Source organism: Tenrec ecaudatus, chromosome 12 (genome assembly GCF_050624435.1).
Source record: "Tenrec ecaudatus isolate mTenEca1 chromosome 12, mTenEca1.hap1, whole genome shotgun sequence".
NCBI lineage: Eukaryota > Metazoa > Chordata > Mammalia > Afrosoricida > Tenrecidae > Tenrec > Tenrec ecaudatus.
The window spans coordinates 118,150,039-118,170,171 of NC_134541.1; positions in this window are offsets into that span (position 1 = coordinate 118,150,039).

A 20,133-nucleotide genomic window follows, 5' to 3' on the forward strand; every position below is an offset into this window, starting at 1 on the left:
GTCCGCCCAGTTACCTGCCGTCCAGAGTGAGAGCCGCAGCCTGTGCCACCTGTCAACTGGCAGAGAAAGCGTCTCACCTCCCATGGGACAGGGCGAAGCTGGAGGACATGGTTGGGAGGGAGGCAACTTGTCAGAGCGTTAGGCCCTGTGGGGGTAGAAAGCGGGGTCTGGCTGCTCTGCCCATAGAGGCTCCCCAACCCACCCTCTGGTGCCGCTGATGGCGGACTCTCATCATCCAGAGCTTTGGGGAAATACGTTCCTGTTCTCCGGAAGGTCCCTTGCTTTTGGTGTTTGGGCTACAGCAGCACCAGGGAATGAAGTCACTCTCCGGGTGGCCTAGAGGACACCGTGCACACTGCGTTCTCTACCGGAACGGGGCCACTCGGGGCCGTGGGAGATGCACGAGGACGGAATCTCCTCCGGGTGGGGACGTGTATTGGTTCTGCCTGCGAGCGTCCAGTCATTGGTTTGCCAGCAGCATCGGGTTTTCCCGCTGGGAGCCCCTCTGCTTGTGTTTTCAGTCTTTGTGTCCGAAGCTGCTGCAGTGAAGGGGCTTGATGAGCGACACAGACGATCACCGCACATTCTGGAGATGGGACGTCATCTTCCTTGAATGGGGCAGCAGGGCCTCATTCCTTCTGGTGCCCTAAGGCAGAAGGTTTCTTTGCCAAGTTTGGCTTCCTGAAGCCACCCATTCCTTGGCTCGTGGCTCCATTACCTCTAAAGCAGTGGCTCTCAACTTGTGGGGTTGACAATGACCCTTTCATCGGGCTGCCCGATTAATCACAGTAGCAAAATGACAGTGATGAAGTAGCAATGAAAATAATTATATGGTTGGGAGGTCACCACCACATGAGGAACTATATGAAAGGGTCACGGCATTAGGAAGATTGAGAACCCCTGCTGTATAGGATCTCCAAGACTAAATCTTTATGGGAGCAGGTGTCCTCATCTGGCACCCTTGGAGAAGCTGGTAGATTTGGTCTGCTAACCTTTTGATTAGCAGCCTCGTGCCTAACCTACAATGCCACCAGGACTCCTTTAATAGACTAGGGTAAACAAAGGAACCCTGGGAGCACAGTGGGTTAGGTATTAGGCTAATAAGAAAAGTCATTGGTTTGAATCCACCAGCTGCTCCACAGGAGAAAGATGTAGTTGTCTGCTACCTCAAACACAAGTACAGAAACCGAAGGGAGCAGTTTCTTCTGCTTTGTCCTATCGGTTCATTCAGAGTTGGAGTTGCCGGGGCAGCAACTGGCTTAGAGGTATAGTGTGAACATACATGTAGTGGGAAATTAAAAAAACACACGTATAACTCGCTTTATTGTGATAGTCACCTTATTGTGATGGTCTGGAATCAAAGCCACAATAGGTCTGTCTGCCTGTATCTCCCCACCTTAACGATAACTCCTAACCTAGAGTTGCCTATAAGATTAACATATAATGTAACCATGGTGTGCTTTTCAAAATGAAAACAAACATTGGCACGTTACTCTCCTAACCTGGATTCTCCAGTGAAGCAAAACCAGTGGCGCTTACATGTGGAGAGAGGAAGAGAGAGAGAGAGAGAGACGAGACATATTTGTATCAAGAAAATGGTTCACACGGTTGTAGAGGCAGGCAAGTTTAAGTGGGTCATATGTTAGATTGGAGGCTTCTCTTGATTCTGTAGCTGCAGGGGTGATGCACCTAAGATAGGCAGGAAGATGACAGGCTTGTGGCTGAAGAAGCAAATGATCCCAAGAGCAGCAAGTAAGAGGGCAGGGTGCTGATGAACCAAAAGTTGAAGGATAAGCCAGATGCAGGATCCAAGCGCAGCACGAGACAAGCACGTTTTCTCCATCATCCACTTGTATTGGAAGTCGGCCACAAACCTGAGGAAACATCTTTTTAGTTGATCAAGTAAGGGTGTTGCATCCCACCCTAATCTTAAACTGATTGTCTCCTCATAGCAAATCCCAGTTTGGAGGTGATTACTTTAGATCATGGGGGATCCCTAGGTCTTAGCTGCCAAACCACTGAGAATCCTTGCCCGGCTACGTTGACTCACACGTTCACTATCACAGCTACTCTTAACTAAGCTGCATGCTTTGGGATCTTTGTCAGCCTCTTCCATAATCTCTTTCTCCTATTCCAGCACTCCCAACTCAGCATACCATATTGCATTTAGTTGCTGGCATTTTAAATTATTAATGATCATTAGAACAGTATTGCTTGTTTGATGTACAACTTGTATGGCGCTGGCTTCATTTTCTAGTAAACTCTGTGGTTTACTCTGCTTACTGGCATCCCTGAAATGGAGTCACTTTTCACTAATAACAAAATACTTTTTAGCTATAGAATTATATACTGTTGAAGAATTAGGAGACTATTGCTACTTAAAATTACTACTGGATTTTAGTCAAGATGCTGTATTTACATCACTGAAATAACACATTTCCTTACAAAAGCACTTTACAATTGCTTTCAATGCATGCGAAATGAGTAGTAAAAACCCTCCCCTGCCCTCCCCTCTCCCCTAAACATGTAACATTCCCACCCCATACCTTTTTAAAAACATCAATTTATTGGGGGCTCGTACAACTCTTATCACAATCTATACATCCATCCATTGTGTCAAGCACATTTGTACATTTGTTGCCCTCATCATTCTCAAAACATTTGCTTTCTACTTGTGACCTTGGTATCAGCTCCTCATTTTCCCCTCCCCCTCAAAAAACCCTTGATAATTTAGAAATTATTATATTTTCATGTCTTACACTGCCCGATGTCTCCCTTCACCACTTTTCTATTGTCCATCCTCCAGGGAGAGGGTTATATGTAGATCCTTGCAATCGGTTCCCCCTTTACAACCCATCCTCCTTCCACCCTCCAGGTATCGCCACTGTTACCCCTGGCCCTGAAGGAATCATCTGTCCTGGATTCCTGTGTTTCCAGTTGCTATCTGTACCAGTGTACATCCTCTGGTCTAGCCAGATTTGTAAGGTAGAATTGGGATCATGATAGTAAGGGGTGGATGGGGAGGCATTTAAGAACTAGAGGACAGTTGTATGTTTCATTGTTGCTACACTGCACCCTGACTAGCTTATCTCCTCCCCACAACCCTTCTGTAAGGGCCCATCCCATACCTCAAGTTCTGGAAAACAATCAAGAACAAATCACTGTTGCTGTTTTTAGGTTCTTTTGAGTTGCTCAGACCCCTAGTGAGCAACTTATGGACAGCAGAGTGAAATATCTCACCATTGTCACTGTTGTTACAGCCACTGTGTCAATCAACTTCTTAAGGGACTTTGTGTTGTTTTTTTTTTTTTTTGAAGGACTTTGTGTTTTTCACTAACCCTCTGTCAAGTTTTTTAACCTTCTCCAAGAACTATTTTCTCTCGATAACAAGTTCTGGGTGGATGAGATGAATCTTGCCATCTTCCCTCCGATGCCTAGATGTTTTCATATGTCCAGTTTAGGAGTCAACACAGGATCCTGCTTTTAAATGCCTTCAAACTCTTAACCCTGTTTCAAAAGGTAGGATTGGAGTGGTTGAGAATACATTGGCAAAGTTTACACTCAGCAAGAACAGGATGAGTTTTCCTATGCTAACTTGTTCCACCTTGACTTTCTTATTTGTTACTTGTACAGTAGCTGTAGGTGTGATTGTAAAGTCCTATTGATTTTTTTATATAAGTGACATGCTTGTAGTAGAAAATGTAGAAACTAAACAAGCAAAAAGCAGAATGTGAAAATTTTACTTATCCCATAGAGTTCGGGCTTCTGTTCATACCCTCCCTCAATACAGGAACACTTTGTTCTAACAAATCGGCATTCTGAGATGCTCACCCTCCTGACACAATCGCTGAAGACAAGACGGGTGCATAAGCAAATGTGGTGAAGAAAGCATAGGGTATCCGGCTATAAAAAGATATAGTGTCTGGGGTTTAAAGGCTTGAACTTAAACAAGCAGCCATTCAGCAGAGAAGCATCAAGCCCACGTGGAAGAAACACAGCACCAGTGTGACCATGAGGAGTCATCGGGATCAAGTAACAGGCATCAGCAGACACATAACAAACAAACAAACACATGTTGTTGAGAAAGGGTGGTGGAGCAAAAACCCAATGCCCATCTGTAAACAATGGAACAATCTCCCCACAGAGGGGCCACAAGGGAGGGATGAGTCAACTAGTAAAGCATTGATGAGACACACAATATTCCTCTGGTTCCTTGATGCTTCTTCACCCCCACTGTCATGACCCCAGTGCTGCTGCTCAATTCAGACTAGACTGGACTTACCTATACATAGGTATAGATAAGAGATGGCAGCTCACGACCCATGGGAACCAGGAACAGGAGTGGGAATAGTAATATCAGAAGGGTAGGGAAAAGCTGGGAGAGAGGAAGAGAGAAAGGAGGAACCGATCACAACGATTGACACTGTAGGTTTAGTGTTCTCTGTCACCCATTTTTCTAGGGCGGGGTTCAGATTGGCTCTGGTTGGGGCTAGCCCTGTTGTCTTTCCATGCATTCCTCCACGCGGCCATGGTGCCTCATGGTTTGGTTCATCGTGGTAGAGTCTGCATGCTCCCAATTCTGTGGTGACCAAATCAATACTCTCCCCTGGGTGGCTTAGTGCCCTGATCCCTCTGCCCGCCTCCTGTAATCATCTCACTTTCGCCTCATCCTTTTCTCCCTTCCCCTCTCTCCCCATTCCCCTTCTTTGTGTTGGACCTACATATATCTCCTTGGGTTTGGTCTAACTTCCACCTGACTCCCTGTACCTCTACCTGAATATTGTGATATTGGTGGCTTCTCTTCTATACCTACTGTGCTGATTACATTTACCTCAGGGGACTCGTTGTACTTCTCCTTTTGTGATTGGCTGACCTCGCTTAGCATAATTTTCTCCAACTCTTCTCATGACAGGACATGCGTCGTGTGCTCATCAGTGCTTTTTAGTGATGCACAGTACTCCGTTGTGTGTATGTGCCAGAGTTTGATCCACTTATCTACCGATGGAAATTTGTTTTTTTCCCAACTCTTTGTGATTGTGCAATGTGGCACAATAAATGTTGGAGTACAGACAACTGGTCGTGGTTTATTTCTTAGGTCTTCTGTGTGTATATGTGCCCAGTAGAGGCATAGCTCATTCATAAAGTAGATCAATTTCCATTTTCTTTAAATATTGTCAGATCACTTTCCATAAAGGCTGTACATATCTACACAATCCCCAGCAGTGGAAGAGAGTTCTTAGCTTGATACATCCCCTCCAACATTTGTTGCTCTCTGATTTTCTGATTTGGGCTACCCTCAAGGGTGTTAGATGGTATCTTTAAAAAAAATAATTTTATTGGGGCTCATACAACTCTTATCACAATCCATACATACGTCAATAGTGTAAAGCGCACTTACACATTCGTTGCCCTCATCATTCTCATAGTTCGCTTTCCACTTGGGTTCCTGGAATCAGCTCTTCATTTTCCATTTTTTCCCCTCCCCCTCACTCCCTGCTCCCTGCTCCCTCATGAACCCTTAATAATTTATAAATTATTATTTTATCTTATCTTACACTGCCCGGCGTCTCCCTTCTCCCACCTTTCTGTTGCCCATCCTCCAGAGAGGAGGTTATATGTAGATCCTTGTGATTGGTTCCCCCTTTCAGCCCCCCTTCCCTCCTGGTATCACAACTCTCACCGCTGGTCCTGAGGGGTTCATCTGTCCTAGATTCCCTGTGTTTCCAGTTCCCATCTGTACCTCTATGCATCCTCTGGTCTAACCAGGTTTGCAAGGTAGAATTGGGATCATAATAGTTGGGGTAGGAAGCGTTTAAGAACCAGAGGAAGGTTGTGTGTTTCATTGTTGCTACACTGAACCCTGAGTGACTCATCTCCTCCCCACTACCCCTCTGCAAGGGAAGTCCAGTTGTCTACAGATGGGCATTGGGTCCCCATTATGTGCTCTCCTCATTCACGATGATATGATTTTTCCACCCACCCGCCTTTGGTGTTTGAAACCTGGTCCCCTCAGCCCTTCATGATTACACATGTTTGTGTGCTGCTTCCATGTGGGTTTTGTTGCTTCTGGGCTAGATGGCCACTTGTTTACTTTCAAGCCTTTAAGACCCCAGACACTATATCTCTCGATAGCTGGGCACCATCAGCCTTCTTCACCACACTTACTTAGGCACACATTTGTCTTCAGTGTTTATGTGGGGAAGGTGATCACACAAGGATGTTTTTTTTTTTTTTGGTGTCTACTACCTGATCTCTTTAACACCTCGTGTTCACTTAGGCTTGTGTGCTTCTTCTCTGTGGGCTTTGTTTCTTCCGAGCTAGATGGCTGCTTGTTTACCTTCAAGCCTTTAAGACCCTAGACACTATATCTTTGATAGCTGGGCACCATCAGCTTTCTTCACCACATTCACTTATGCACACGTCTGTCTTCAGCGATTATGTCAGGAAGGTGAGTATCATGAAATGACCGCTTAGCTGAGCAAGGTGCTCTTGTATTAAGGGAATGCGTGTGAGGAGGCCCAATGTCCACTTGCTACCCTACTACTGAACCTGTAAATATATGCACATAGGTCTATTTCCCCCATAATCATAAATATATTTACATATGTACATGTCTGTATTTAGGCTTCTATGTATGCCCTAATCCTGTCCTCTATTTCCTTATGCTTTCCTCCTGCCCCACTACCACGTTCAGCCTTCATTCTGGTTTCAGTAATTCCTGTCAGTTACCTTGCCCTACCAGTCCTCCCATCCCCTTCCTGGCACTGGTTTTGAACCACACGTTCCCTTGTCCCTGGGTTGGCCAACACCTCCTCCCTTCCCCTACCTCCCACACTCTCATGTCCCTCTGGGACCATTGGTCCCGTTATTTTCTTCTTATATTGTTTGTCCAGCCTAGCTTATCTAGGTGGACCTGCAAGGTATCTTATGGTTGTTTTGATTTGCATTTCTCTGGTGGCTAACGAATGGGAGTACTTTCGCATGTGTTTATTGGCCATACGGGTCTCTTCCCTAGTGAAACTTCTTTACAGTTTGTTTTCCCACTTCTTCAAGGGGTAGGCAAGGAGGGTATTGTAGATTTTCGTAATAAGCCCTTTGTCTGTTGTGCCGTTGCTAAAATCCTCTCCCAGTCTGTGGGTTGCCTTATTACCCTTTTGGTGAAGTCTTGATGCACACAAGTGTTTTTTCCTTAGTAAATCCCACTTGTCGATTTCATGTTCACCTGTGTGTACACCCTTCCTTCTTGCAGTGAGCCTATGTATTCCTTGGGCCAAGGTTCTTAGGTTTTTCCCAATTCCTTCACGAATGGCCCTGAATCGTTTGGGGTTTGACTTCTAGGTCCGTGATCCACCTTGAGTTTGTTCTTGTGCTATATTGATAAACTTTTAAAAAATATTTAAAAATTAAAGGTACTTTCATTTTTTTGAGTCATGTGATACTCTAGGCATTTTCTAAATAGATTTTTTTATAAAGATAAAAAAAGGTCTGTTGAGTTTTATGCTATGCCTATGGGATCAACTTAACAGCACCCTGAAAGATTACATGGGATGTGAGAGGTCAGGGAGCTTATGTCAAAGAGCACATTTGTGTCTGTTAACATTAAGGCAAAGTTTTGATGGAAGGGCTGGGGCAGTGCAGATTGGGCGACACCTAGGAGGTCTCAGCAAAGTGCTCCAGGTGCCGAGAGAGGAGAGCCGGGGGGCCGTGGGAGCACGACCATAGGATAAAAGCTAGATATTGCGCACAGTTACAAGACAATGCAAGTTGGAACTTTACAAGGTGAGCTGATTTATTTTGAAACATACATTTCTAGGAGATAATTCAGTCATCTGTCTTCATTCTTCCCGAGGCTTGTTGTGCAAGCATCCTCCTGAGATCATCTTGACAAGCATACACTGACAAGTACTGCGTCACCACCACATTATTGCTCCCTCTGTTGCTTGTAATACGCCCCCTAACAAACAAAAAACCCCAACTCACTACCTTAGAATCACTTCTGATTCAAAGCAAGGCTGTTGGGCAGGGTAGAACTGCCCCGGTGGGTTCTGAGACTAAAGACAGGAGTAGAAAGCCTCATCTTTCTCCCTCCGATCAGCTGGTGGTTTCAAACTGCCGACCTCAAGTTTAACAGATCAACACATAACCCACTCCACCGTATAGTTTGATGCATGTTTTGCAGCGCTGAATCACAGGTTCGGTTTTTAGGAAAGCAGAAAGGAGGACTTTGGACAGGTTTAATCCAACAATGGAGCTTTGATGTAGGCTGAGGGTAGTCATCTTTAGTCATGCTAAATTAGAATTGCCTCACATAGTAATAATTGAATAATCAGCCTCTTGAGAAAAGGACTTGAAATCTCTTTTCTAATCTGATCTCTTAATTTTTGCAAACATTTGCAAGGCCTTTTCCTGGAACAGTCCCTAAATAATAATGATCACAGTCTTGGCTGTTACGTCCTGTTGAGGAAATAATTCCTTCTTTTTGTCTCTAGTTTGTGGGACCCCTGGTGGTGTAGTCGTTGTGTATTGGGCTTTGATGCACATGGTGGGCAGTTTGAAACCACCAGCTGTTCTGAGGGAGAAAGACTGGGTTTTCTTTCTGTAAACAGTTACAACCTTGGAAACCTGTGACTAGCCAATCTCATTTCATCCATGCTCACCACTCACTCTGTGGTCTCCACTATTCCCAAGCGCTATGCGACATTATAGCGTTCCTCTTTGTAAACATGTGTATGTAAAAGGTAAGAACCCCCCTATGCCTGAAAAACCCAACCATTAAAGAGCCAGCGACCACATTGATCCGATTGTCTCATATTTTAAAAACTATAGTTTTATAGATTACACATTTCAGCATTTTTACAGTTCAGCAACATTCATTGCTTTCATCGTCCATATCAATACCCTTGATAGGTGGAGCGTCCCTTAACCTGTTGTGTCTCCCTGTCAGAAAACAAAAAAAACAGCCAACAGACCAAACCCACTGTACCAAAGCTGTGCCCCAAACCCACTGTGTCCAAACACCAGACTCAGTGCCATCCAAGTAGATGCTAGAGTGGAACTGTCCCATGGGTTTCCGAGGTGGTGAATCTTTACAGGAGGGGGGAGACCGAACTCACTGCCATCGCGTGGACACCGACTCATAGAGCCACCGACCCTATAGGACAGGGTGTTGCTGCTCCTGTGGGTTTCCGAGACTCACTCTTTTTAAATTTTTAATTGATTTATTTTGTTTTATTGGGGACTCTTATAGCTCTTACCACAATCCACACATACATCCATTGTGTCAAACACATCTGCACATACGTTGTCATCTTTTTCAAAACATTTTCTTTCTACTTGAGCCCCTGGCACCTGCTCCTCATTTTTTCCCCCTTCTTCCCCTCCCCTTCCTCCCCCAGAGACTGTCATTTTTGGCAGCTACAGAAAGCCTCCTCTTTCTCTCTGCAGAGCTGGCAGGTGACTTCCAATTGATGGCTAGCAGTCCAGCGGGTCCCCACTATGTCACCAAGCCCGCATTCTGCATTTCATCGCCACTTGACCTGCTAGACATTCACCTATGGTAGATAGATGTAAGTAGCATCATACTGTATCTGCTTTATGGTGAGTGACTTATTTCTCTCAGCACAGTTTTTCTAAGTTTGTCAAAATAACAGTGGGGAACCTGATCCAACCCACTGTAAGTCCCTGCCTTGCAGCTGCTTGGAACGCTCGGCTGGCTGAGATCCCGCCAAGCCCGCGGTGGACTTTTGTCTGCCTCTCGGCCTCTCTGAGCTTAGGGCAGAAGCCTCAAGGGGTGCTGTGACCCTTGGTGCCCCGTGGTGCCACCGCCGGAGGGAGGGAAGGAGGGAGGGAATTTGGCGCAGCCCGCGGGGGGCGCGCCCTGGCTGCGCTCCTGCCCGCCTGCCCGCCGGCCCTCCCTGCATGGGCTCAGAGCTGCGGACCAGCGGGCAGGTGAGGCCGACCCGCGGGGCACAGCGCGGGCCTGGTGGGCGCACTGGGGCTTGGGCGTGGGCTCCCTGGGGTATCCCTGGGGGAAGCAGGGGCCACCATCTATGGGTCGGGGCGCAGAGTGGGGGCCCACAGAGTGTGCACAGGGTGGGCACCCTCGTGGGGCGGCTTGTGATGGGGGTGCGGGGTCCTCCGGAGACTGAGGAATGGAATTCAGACCTACTTAGCTGCAGTGACAAGCGCTTTGTAGTAATAATAGAAGCAGCCGCAGAAACAGAGCATCAACGATCTTATAGTCCTCAATAATAATTGTTTGGGGCCATTGAGCCCAACGCCGGGCATAGATCCTTATGTAAAGAAAGTAGCCCCGAGTCCATCAGCAAAACCAAACTCACTGTCTTATTTTTTTTTTAATAATTAAAAAAAAAAAGTAGATGCGAGGCAGCGACTCTATAGCCTGGAATCGCGCTTCTCTTGTAGGTTTCGGAGACTGTAAATCTTTAGGGGAGTAGAAAGCCTCAACTTTCTCCTGCACAGCAGCTGGTGGATTTGAACCGCTGACCTGTGGTTAGCAGTCCACCAGTAACCCTCTAGCCACCCCCTACTTGTGATTAAGAAATGGGAGACTGTAAGGAAGGCAAATAGCACAGAGAAAAACATTGCCTGCATTATCAACTTTCAGAATGTTCACCTAGTGTTTTGAGGGAGGCCCTCAGGAATTCTGGAGCTTCAGTGGGTTGTGCATTTGCCTGCTAACAGCAACATGGGCAGTTCAAACCCACTAGCTGCTCCCTAGGAGAAAGATTGTGCATTCTTAAAAACACACAAACAGACAACCACAAAAATGTCCAGGAGCAGTTCTACTCTGCAACCCATTTGGTGGCAGGTTTGTTTGGCACTGGGGGCCATTCCCATCGTCCAGAGGAGAAAGAGAGCCAGAGAGATTAAGGGATCCAGTTAACATCACACAGCTCTGCACAGTGGACTAAGCTGGGGCTCCCAGGAAGGACAGCAATGACACCTGGAGTTCTAGGAGCAGGGCTGCTGTGTGTGTGTGTGTGTGTGTGTGTGTGTGTGGTGTGTTCTTGAATTCGTTGAGCTTTGCCACCTGGCTCTGATGCTCATGAATTGTTGGACCTTGCTGCCCACGGTCCCTGGACCTCTTTGAATTGGCTTCCTCATCTGTGGAACAGGGAGAAGGGGTGTGCCTGCCATGAGGTTTGCTGTAAAAAGGAAGTGAGACAGGCGTGTCGAGGGGCATCTTTCACAGAGCCACTTGCTCTGGAGGTCATCCCAGCTCCGGGTGACCTGACAGGGTCACAGGAGCTCGCCCCAGTTTCCCAGGGGCCGGCTTCTCAGACGCAGATCACCAGGTCTTTTTTCGGAGGCACTTCTGGCTGAGTCAGAACCTCTCGTTTTTCAATTGGCAGCTGAATGAATGTCTTAACCATTTGCCCCACCCAGCTTCATTCTCGAGGAATGGTAGGTGTGACGATGATGAGTGTTTGGGGAGCCTCCCTCTGGTGCTTGCATGCTGTGTGCCTCCTCTGCACATCCCTCGACTCACCGTGAAACATGGAAAATGGCCCTTCAGGCTGACGGAAGAATAGATGAAAGGGAGGGCTGGCATGCTGCCAGACACAAAGAAGCTCAATGAGGAGGCCTGTTTCCCCTCCCTCTATGCCCCCTCCTTTCTTCCCTGCCACCTCCCTCCCTCCCTCCCTTCTTCTCCTTGTCCAATTCAGAGCTTCCCATAGGCAACCTGAGCCCAGAGAGAGGTGGAGGGGGATGTCTGCCTGGAGACCCACAGTTAGGGCAGAACGTAGGTTCCAGACTTTTCAGTCCCACAGTGCCCACTCCCTTGACTTCTGTGTCTCTTGGGAGTAGGACTACTAAACACTTAACATAAGCCCCAGATCCACTTGATTCACCCCGGAATTCTGCAAGCCAGACCAGTTAGCCTATTTTGTATCGAAAGTAATGGAAATGATAAACGGTGTCCTCGATTTTTGGGGGGGTGGGTGGGAAATCTTCAAGTAAGTATCTACATATGTTGTGCCCATTATACAAACCTCACAATGAGTTGCTTTGTAAATGAGGATGGGATCAGTGAGCCAGGTGGAGGCGATTCCCAAGACCTTTGCAGCTGTTTGGGATGAAGTGAGTCTCATTCATTACGTGACCACCTTGGTCCAAGTTTGCCCGGACTTTCTCGGCTTGAAAGCAACCAGGAAGGTTAGTCTCCCGGCTCCTTCAAACTCTCCTGATTCCTTAGGAAACCATGCTTGGGTCACTGGTCCTCAATGGCTGGCCTCAGCCTGGAGTCTCTTAGGGACTTTAAATATGCAAGTGTTTGAGTCCTGCCTGAGCTCAATTAGCTGGGTTTCCCCCCAGTGTTTTAAAAGCCTCTCAGGTGTGATTTACAATTGGCTACGAAGCTGACAGTTCGAATCTAACCTTTGTGGGCACTGACAAGGTCGGGCAATGTACTTCCGCCACGATGAAACCAATTGCTGTTGAGTGGATTCTGCCTCATAGGAACTCTATAGAACAGAGTCGAACTGTCTAATAGAGTCTCCAAGATGGTAGTCCTTACTGAACCAGACTGCTACAGCTTTCTGCCTTGGAGCAGCAGGCTGCCAACCTTTTGGGGAGCAGCGCAGTGCTTTAACTGTTGGGGCTTTAACTGTTTGGGAATCTTTCTCTAACAATTACCAAAAGGTTGGCAGTTCAAGTACACCCAGAGGTGCCTTGGAATAAAGGCCATTGAGAACTTCCTGAAAAATCGCCTCTTAAAAACCTTGTGGACCAACTTCTACTCTGACCCACTTGAGGTCCTGGAGAGACCCCGTCACCTGCTGGCTGGCTGGTTTCAGGGGCTCCTGGAGTGCAGCCAGGGTGGAGAACAGAGTTGATCTCACCCACAGGACAGCCTGCCCTGAAAGTAAGGAAGGGCTGCTGGACTTGCCCAATGTGCCGGCCTTTTGTGGTGGCTGTTTTTATTTTCGGTTCCACCCCAAGAGTCCTTGACTGCTGGGTTTCGACCAGCTTCCAAGGGGTGAACCTTTTGGAGGAGAAGGGATGGGACCCATGGAGAAAGCGATTGACCCCCAAATTGCCACTGCCCTCCCCGGGCCTTTCAGAATGTTTGGCCAGTCACTGCTGTGACCCAGAGGACCGTTCATTAGCAGCAGCTCCCGTGCGGGCGGTGGCTGGGGTTTCACTGGAAGGCAGACCTTCTGGGCCGCAGAAAGCAGAGCGTTTGTTTGAGTAATTGGAGACGGACTGCAGCTCCCGGCACAAGAAGCCACATTGTCTGGGAAACTGGAGACTTATCAATGAGGTCAAGGTCCCGGTGCAGCTGACTGATGGGGAGGGGGGAAAAAGGACCAAGGTGTCCCCAGAGCCCCAAAGACCCAAACCCGGGAAAGGGTACTATCAGGGTCTAACAAGCCAGCTTGGGGTGGGCCTGGAAGGGCCCTCGACATCCAAGAGTACTTGGATTTTGGTTTTGCTCCAACCCTGTTAGGAAGCTGGCTGGCAGTGGGGATTGGGAGGGGGGGGGTTGTCTGGAGGCTTTGAAAATTCAGCTTGTTTTTACCCCAGGCAGTACAATGAACAAACCTGGCTCCCAGGCTTGTGTGGGGTGTCCCCTTGGGGAATAAAGAATCTATTTGCATAATGAGTTAATAAGATCCATGTTCAAGAATGTGGGGACATTCCCCCCACCCCAACTGCCCTTACAATAATATCATGAAACTAAGGGTGCGCGTCATGGGGGTTCCATCTGCGGTCCTGTTAATCACGAAAGAGGGGTGGTATCAGGTAACGAGTGTGGTCTGGGGGGAATCAGGTGACACAAAGCACCATTGCCAGCCACCAGCTGAGTTGACCACCAGCAGATTTCTACCTGGTCAGTGACTCTCTGGTCCCTTTACTCCACTTGACCTCAAGCCCACCCCCCCAAAGCACACCTCCTGCCATCAGATTCATAGTGACCCAGGGCAGCCCCAGGTGTCATAGGTTAGAAGGGCACCCAGGGGTTTTCTTGCCTGTAATTTTTCGAGGAGGAGTCCTGTCGGAGCAGTGGTGGAAAGCATTTGGCTGATAACCACAAGCTTGGCGTGAGAGCCCACCATTCACGCTGCAGGAGGAAGAAGATGCGGTGTCTGCCTCGGAAACCCTATGGGGCAGGCCTCCCTTGTTCGACAGGGCTATTGTTGGATGGCAACTGCTTGGATGCTTCCCCCCAAGTCTTGACTGAAGCAGATTGCCAGGCCTTTCTTCTGCAGTGCCACTGGTTGGGTTTCCACTGCCAACCATGAGGTTAGTGGACGGCGTACATTGTTTGTGCCACTCAGGCACTGTGAACAGCACTACTGGTATCTAGTTTCCCTCCAGATGGAAAATCGATTAATGATGGAACATTTCAGACACATACCTTGACAATGTAGAAATATAACGAAGCTCCACCTACCTAACACCTAGCTTCAGCAGCTATCAGCCAGTAGCCAGATTGTTTCATCTACCCCTCAGTTGTCTATGCATCTACCCCTTCCTGGGTTAATTTAAAGCAAATTCCAGACATCATATAATTTCTTTGGTACAAATATAACTGTGTAATCCTAAAACAGGGGTTCACCAGCTCATTCTGTGAAGGACTAGATAATAAATCTTTTCAGCTTTTTGGATCGTGCCATCTGTAGCAACTTCTCTCCCCTGCCATGGTAGACTTAATGTGACATAGGCTGAGTTCTCTCTAGAGAAACGAAACTGGTGAAGCTTACATATGAGGGAGTACTCCCCCCACAAACTGGATTTTTTTTTCAAAGCTGTGCATTTAAATTGTTTTACCAAACAACCTTATCACCTTCAAAGTACTCTCCATTACACTTAATACATTTGTCAAACCTGTGATTCCATTCTTGGAAACATTTTTCAAACTCCTCTGTTTGGATGGCTGACTGCACCTCCCTCGACTTTTGCTTCACCTCTTTTATGTCCTCAAATCGTTGTCCTTTCATGTCCCTCTTCATATGAGGAAACAAAAAGAAGTCCCACATAGTGAGGTCAGGTGAGTCAGGTGTGTGGGACAAGCGAGCCACACTGTTTTTTGTGCCACAAACTGGTGCACTGAGATGGCTGCATGAGCAGGTGCATTGTTGTGGTGGCAAAACCAGTCTCCTGTCTGTCACAAACTAGGCCTTTTTTGGTCACACACTGTTATGCAATCTTTTCAGAACCTCTAAATAGAAAGCTTGATTAACAGTCTGACCTGGTGGAATGAATTCCAAATGCACTATCCCCCTCATTTCAAAAAAACAAATGAGCATCCTCTTGATCTTTGATTTCACTCGACAAGCATTTATTGGGTGAGGTGATGATGGCATCTTTCATTGGCTTTGATTGATGTTTGCTTTCGGGGTCATAAGAATACTCATAGCACCATGTCTCGTCACCAGTAATGACCTTGGGAAAATGTCTGGGTCACTTCGGAGCTGTTCTTTCAAAGCACGGCATGTTTCCAGTCAACGCCCTTTTCCCTGGTCAGTCAGAACCGAGGCACACATTTCGCAGCGACTCTTCTCATCCCCAGATCTTCCATTAAACTTCGCTGAACCGAGCTCCAAGACAGTCCAGATAACGCCCCCATCTCTTCCATGGTCCGTCGTTGGCATCATCGGTCTTTGAGCACAAGTGCACACATTTTGTCGACACTTTCGTCCCTTTGGGAGGTTGATGGATGTCCAAAATGAGGTTTGACGTCAGTTGACCTTTCACCTTTTTTTGAAATGAGAAAATCACTCGTACACTTGAGTTTTTCCCATAGCGCTGTCCTTGTAAGCTGTGTTCAACATCACAATAGTTTCTGCAGCATTTTTCCCGAGTAGGAAACAAAATTTCACAGTTGCACGCTGTTCTCTTGAATCAGCCATCACAGAAAATGAGGTTTGAGCGAAATTGCTTTTATGAAAAATAATTTGGGTTCGGACCTCACTCCTGGTACCAAAAAGAAAAAAAAGAAAAAAAAATTCGCTGTCACTAGAGAGCACCTTCCCAGATGACACCACTGTGGACACTCACTCAGAGTAAATTGCTTGATGTTCCTAGGCAAGTGGGAAAAATAGGTACTATGAAAGCTCTGCCCAGCTCCCCATTTTTTGCGGTACCCCCACATATGTGTATATTCACAGAAGTTTATATACACAATTGCAGAGGTGTGCAAGTTCCAAGTCTGTGGCCAGATGTTGGGCTCACATTGCTACAAGGGCTGATGAACCCAGATTGACAGATCAGATGGAGGCTTCTGGCTACAGAAGTGAATGAATAAAGCCAAGGGCAGCAACTGCTGACAACTGCTATGATTTGTAGACAACACAGCAGGCTGCTGGCTCAAGTCCAAAGAACCAGGAGTCAGTCAGAGGAGGAATTAAAAGGCAAGATCCAGACCCAGCAAAAAGCAATCAAGCTTTTCCCCAATGTCTACTTATATTGGAAGCAGGCCACATTCCTGAGGAGAGCTCTTTATGGAATTACTAAATATCAGCTGTTAGAACACTGAGACTCCTGGCCCACTCGCACACGACATAAAGGAATGGATGTGGATGTGCTCCAACAAAACTTTTCTTATGCTCACTAAAATATAAATCCCATTTCTGAAATCTTCATGTTTCATAAAATATTACTTTTTTGATTCAACCATTTAAAAATGTTAAAAACACTTGTAGCCTGAGCGTCGCACAACAACAGGGATTTGGGTTCTGATCAAGGATCCCTGGTGGTATGGTTGTTTAAGAGTTGGGCTGCTTGGTTCGTAGAAGGCTATGGATGGAAACGAAAGCCCAAACCCCATTTACAGAGAGAGAGGGAGGCGGGGAAGGAAGAAGCGAGAAAGAGACTGAGATCGCTTGATTGACTCTGATCTCCGTCACACAAAATAGATGATCAGCTTCTGCAAAATGTCAACTTAGGGCTCTCCTTTGCCCAGTTCTCTCACAATCTGTTTCATAAGGTTTGTTTGAATCGAGTCTTCATACTACAATTGGCCGGTTTAGGACATCAGTTTTATTTTGTTTCGGTTCACAGGTTTCTGTCTTTCTCTCCGCTGTTGAAGAAACCTAGTTGTTCTGGAGTTTCTTCTCAGAGTTCTGATTGGCTGGTTGCATCTGGTCTAAACAACATCTTAAAAATGTAGTGCGCTGGATGTCAGTCCTTCAGACGCACCTCTTTTCTCTCTCTGTTTACTTTCTGGATTTCATCTACTCTGTGGGAGCCCTGGTCGTGCAGTGGTTACGTGTTGGGCTGCTAATCTCATGGTCAGCATTTCGAAACCACCAGCTACTCCTTGAAAGATAGGGCTTTCTATTCCCATAATGAGCTATAGTCCTAGAAACTCACAAGGCAGTTCTACCCTGTCCTACAGGGTCACTGTGGATGGGTATCAACTTGATAGCAGCTAAATTTTTTTGGGGGGGGCAGTTTAAATAGGGAGCCTCGGTGGCCCTGTGGGTTAGGCATCAGGCTGTTAACCGTAAGGTCGGTGGTTTGAACCCACCTTGGGAGAAAGATGAAGCTGTCTACTCCATAGAGGTGTATAGTCTTGGAGGCTCTACTTGGTGTTGCCCTGGGCCATTGTGAATCAGAATTGCTTCCATGGGAGTGCGTTGAAATATATACTGGATCTGCTAACTGCCACGTATATCCTGATATCTGCTCATCTCGCTCCAGCCTGCATGCTTGTCCTGCACTGCCCAGCTGTCTCACGAACTTCACTCTGACGTTTAATTGATAGGCACCTTGAACTCAGCATGTCTAACACTGAGCTCTGGGCCTTCTTCCTCAAACTTTGTCCCCTGTGTTTTCCCAGCTTGTAGACAGCCAGGCCCCAATCCTTGGAGTCACCTGCGACTTCTCTTTTCTTTTCTTTCCTTATACGCAATACCTCTGGGATCCCACCACTTCTCTCCACTGTCTATGGTCACCCTACTCAGCCTTTGCCTCCTTCCAGGTGTTGTCAGGATAGCAATCAGTGCTGGAGACAGTTAAAATAAAAGCCAGCGCAGGCAATTCTTGCTCAGAACTGCTAGGTAGCTCCATGTCCCTGTCAATAAATACCACGGTCCTTACACTGACCTACAGGTCCCCCTTGCTCTGGCTGCATACCTGTCCCACGCCATCTCCTAGTGTTCTCACCACACTGACCCTGTTCCCGCCACACTGGCCTCCCTGTTACGTATTGAACATTCACACTGTCTCCCGATCTAAAGGCGGTGTCCTGTGGGTTCCTCCTTCGGGAACATTCTTTCCCCAGATCGTCACATCTTCATTCCTTCACTTCCTCAGGGTCTTCCCCGATCACACTGTCTTCCAGAGTAACCCTCTCCGTGTCTCCCTTTCTCCTGCCCTCCTTGATGTTTGTCCAAACCACTCCACGCCCTGTGATGTAGTGAAAGTATGGGGCTTGCCACAACACACCTCAGGGGAAGGGCCCTCAAGTTTGACACATTTCTGTACCCTCAGAGCATAGAATGATGCCTCAATGTTAGTCAGGCTCAATAAATATTTGATGAACAAACGAACGAATGAAGTAACTACAGGATTATGATTATGTATTGTAATTGTAATTGGTGCTAGAGGAGAAACATTGTCTTCCTCTTCTGGCCAATTGTCTTGGCTTAGCCAGAGAATCCAGGGCAGGCTTTCTTGAAGAAGTGACACTTAATCTGAAGTTTACAACACTGACTTAAAAAGAGGAAGAGGAAGAATCCTTCAGGCAGACAGATTGGCAGGTGAGAGGGCCTTGCATGGTGGCACAGAGAGAATGCCTGAGCGCCTTGAGATGTGATGGACAAAATGTTGAGTGAAAAAAAGGCCATTAAAATAAAAAAGAGACTTTATCAAACAATCAAAACCCACAGACTTAATTCAAAAGGCAACGCAGGGGAGGGTGACCCCTGAATTTTAAAAACATCAGTCAAGCTTCTTGGTTTCTTTCATAAACCCATGCACAGAGCTTGCTTTGTGCCAAGTACTGTCCTAAATGAATTATACTCATATCCTATGATGCAAGTACCATTATTAACCCCATTTTAAAGAGGAGGAGATTGAAGCACGAAGAAATTAAGTTACCCTATGTCACACAGCTAGGAATGGGCAGAGAGGTGGAATTCAAACCAGGCAGTCTGACTCCATCAATCAGACCATTTGCTATGTGGTATGGAGAAGAATTGTGTTATGATCTTTCCGAGGGTGACTGCCACTCCTTTCTTCTGCATTTCCTTGGGGTGGATTTGAACAACTAACCTTCAGGTTAGTAGCTGAGCATGCCGTTGGTTGCACCAGGCTATACTTTACACAAACAGCTGTGTTGGAAGTATGGAGTAAGGCTAGAGTGCTCCTTCGAGGCAAGGATGGCAAGGCTTACATACTTTGGACCTATTGTCAGGAAACAGTAATCCCTGGAGAAGGACATCATGTTTGGGAACGTGGAGGGCCAGCGAAGAAGAGGAAGGCCGTCAAGGAGCTGGATTGACAAGAGAGCCTGCCATGTGTGGACTCAGGCATGGGAACAATTGTGTGGATGGCGCAGGACTGGCGAGTGTCTCGTTCAGTTGTGAATTGGGTTCGAATATGGGCCAGAGTCGACGCCAGGGCATCTAACAACAGCAATATACTTTTACCCTATCCTTGAAAAAAGAAAAGCAGCGATTTATAATTTACAGTAAAATGCACCCATTGTAAGAATATAGCGTGATGCGATTTAGATAATGACCACTACATTTAAGATACAGACATTTCCATCCCTCAAAAAGCATTTGTGCCCCTTTGCTGCCCCCACACCAGCCCAGTAGAGTTCAAGCAACTTTTGATATGTTTTCCGTCCTGGCACAGTACTTTCTAGCATAAGCGTTTTATCCAAATGGAATCAAGCAAAGAACATTAAAAAATGTTTTTTTAATTGCCAGTTCCCCTTGCTTGGCAGGGCTTTGTGCAGTTTATCCATGTTGTTGTCTCAGTAGTTTATTTCCTTGACTCTATACATAATATGTCTTCTTTTTAGGATGCCTAAATTTTTATTTTGAAGCAATTAATAGACTCACAAGACGGTGCCCAAAAATGTGCAGGGTGGTCCTATCTGTACACTCGTCACCCATTCCCCCCAACCCACCGTAGTTACATATTGCACAA